Source organism: Olea europaea, unplaced genomic scaffold (assembly GCF_002742605.1).
Source record: "Olea europaea var. sylvestris unplaced genomic scaffold, O_europaea_v1 scaffold1296, whole genome shotgun sequence".
Taxonomy (NCBI): domain Eukaryota; kingdom Viridiplantae; phylum Streptophyta; class Magnoliopsida; order Lamiales; family Oleaceae; genus Olea; species Olea europaea.
In genome coordinates, this window is record NW_019230424.1 from 143,248 (window position 1) to 146,473 (window position 3,226).

Genomic DNA, 3,226 nt, shown 5'->3' on the forward strand with positions numbered 1-3,226 from the left:
TATATATATATATATATATATAAGGTTGGGAAACCCTTAACCTCCATTGACCTTCCTCCATGGACCCTAAAAAGTCACTAAGGATGTGTGTATGTCTTTAATAAAAAATACTCTTAATATGTTTAGTGCATTTATTTTGGTAAAATCTATTATTTATTTGAATTACTATTCTAATAAATTATATTAAATAATAGAATCCGTAGATTTAAATCTTAGTGATTTGTTAATCACGAGTAGTCGTAATTGTGAGATACGAATAAAAATATGATTGAATCTTAAATCACCCATAGTCGTGAGTAATAAAAATATACGCTATTATGGATAGATCATCATGTGGTATTTCCTACTTGAAAATGAATTAGCTGATCTCACAAGCTAAAGTGTAGTGTCACTTAATCGAGCACTTGAATGTTTTGTTGCAGAATAAAATATTGGAGACGTGCTGGAGAGATTCTACATGGATAATTAATTTAGTGTCAATAGTTAATCTCTAATGTCCGATAATGGAATTAGTCATTTCACTTGTGGTCATCACAATGTCTTATATGAAGACAGTCATACTTTGGTAATGTTGGATGTTACTCTTCCAAGGGCGGCTAATACGATTGGTACCAGGATTCAACTTAAGTCTTACTTAAGAGAAAGGTTATGAGTTCGAATCCTAGAGGACGCGACAGAAAGTTGTGAGGGGTAAGTAGGCGCAAGGCCCACCCAAAATGGACAGTACATAAGCTAATGGCTTGGGTACAGAGACCGGGATCATTACAGCACCGCTATCAGTACAACCTTCCCGGCAACCAATATCTCTTAAAAAATTTTAACACTAGAATCTTTTCATTATTCCAAGATCCTCGATAGCTACAAACATTTAACAATAGCAACAAACTGGTTTATTGACTCTAGATCAAGACCAAGGATGACCAAAACCAACAAGTTTATTGAGATCTTACGCGGTGGTTATGGTAGGAGAACCTCCTATACTAAATCTGTATCAGACAATTCGAACCATATTGTTCATCCACAAGGTTTAGACACAATCAAGAATGTTTATGGCAATGTCAAGTTTGTGGTTGTTCTTGTATTCAATCGACCTTTGGTGATTTGACCATACCTTAAAAACATTGATACATTAGTGGTTGCTTGGCTACCGGGGAACAGAAGGCAATGGGTGGTTGATGTCTAGTTCGGGACTATACGTTCACTAGAAAGTTATTGAGAACTTCGTTCTAGACAGTAGATCAGCTTCCAATAAATATTGGCTCCAAATCTAAATGAAGAATGGCCAAAAAACAATTGGTTTATTGGCTTGGAATTTGAAATTGATTGGAGATAAAATGGAGGAGAGAGACTAACCCGATGGAGAAGTAATTGAGAAACTAATTGGAATTTGAAACTGGCTTTTTAGCTATGGTTTTAATGGGGAAAAGAGCTATAAAGATTAAATGGATGAGAGACTAACCTATTGGTGTTGTCGGGAAGGATATATCGGCTATGGATGGCGATGTTGGTAGTTGATTTCAGATGTCAGGATAGGAAAGATGAGTAGGATGGAGTGGGGGTATGAGAAGGAGACAACCTTTTTTTATTTACTTTCTTAATTTTTTGGTTTTTCTTTTCTTTGACTTTTTTGGTTTTTTCTTTTATTTGCTTAATATGTTAATATTAAAGTTACTATTTTACCCCAATTTTAATTTTGTTAAAATTAGTCAAAATCCACATTCTTGGTCAACTAACGATATGTACTGTCCACTTTGGGAGGGCATCTATTCTCTCACACTTCACGGCTAGTTGTTCAATTAGTATCAGGGTTTAACTTAATTGATTCTTAAGGGAAAGGTCAAGGGTTTGAATCCTGAAGAATGGAATAGAATGTCCTGAGAGGTGAGAGGGTAAAAACCCTCCCAAAGTGGATAATACATAAGCTAACAACTTAGGCATAGAAGTTAGGTCATTATAAAAATGCACATTTTTTTGTAAAGACCAAGGCTTCATGCCCAAGCCATTATATCATACGTAATATCTGCTTTGAAATGACACATTAAGTGCAATTTTTTTGAAAGGTTAAGAACCTTCGCTGACACAAACTCAAGGTTGGGGTAAAGTTTGTAGAAAAGTGAAAGATTAGGAACCGCTGCTGCAACTTTCTCTTAGTATTGTTGAAAGGTTGAAACAAAGTTTATGACATATGCTAATTGGGGATGCCTATTTTAAATGATGATCCATAATCCATAAGAGAAGAAGCTAGACCCAATGAACATTAGTTGATACTTCATTGAATATGCCGAAAGGTCTAATGGGTATAGATTTATAGTCAATTTCATATCACTGGGATTGTGAAATTAAGAAATGTATTGTTTCTTGAGAATGACTCGATAAGTGGGAGCGATCATACCAGAAACAAAGTTCTTGAGCATGATCATTTAGAATCTCAACCTTGCACCTCAAGTGATAGATTGATCATAGTTCATAGCACTGCTCCAGTACCAACAGGTGTTGAAGAACCAATCATTGAAATTTCACAAGCGTTTAAAAATTACCAGAGCCTCTTGAATAAACAATTGAACCACAAGCTTCTCAAAAAGATAATGGTACAACATTAAGAAGATCTACGAGAACAAAAAGGTCAGCAATTCTTAATGATTATAAAGTGTGTCTATAAGAATGTGATCACAATATTGGAGTCGAAAATGACCTCAAGTCATTTTCATAAGCCATAAGTTCCAAAGAGACAAAAATTATGGTACAATGCCATGAAGAAAGATATGAGTTCCATAAAGATTAAAAGAGTCTGGGATCTTGTTGAGTTCCCTAGTGATGCAAAAGTTATTGGTTATAAATAGGTCTTTAAGATAAAGAAAGATTCATTAGGCAACATTAAGTGATACAAGGCGAGACTTGTTGCTACGAACTTCACTCAAAATGAGGAAATCGATTATATGGAGACCTTCTCTCTAGCATTTAAGAAAGATTCCCTACGTATTATTTTGGTATTAATAGCCCATTTTGACCTTGAACTGCAACAAATGGATGTAAAAATGACATTTTTTTAATTGAGATTTAGAGGAGAAAGGTTATATGAAACAACCAAAAGATTCCACTTTAATGATAGTGAGTACTAGGTCTGTAAGCTTAAGAAATATATACACAATCTAAAACAAGCATCCCGTCAATGATATTTTAAGCTCCAAGGAGTAATTTCATCATTTGGATTTGTTGAAAATCCCAT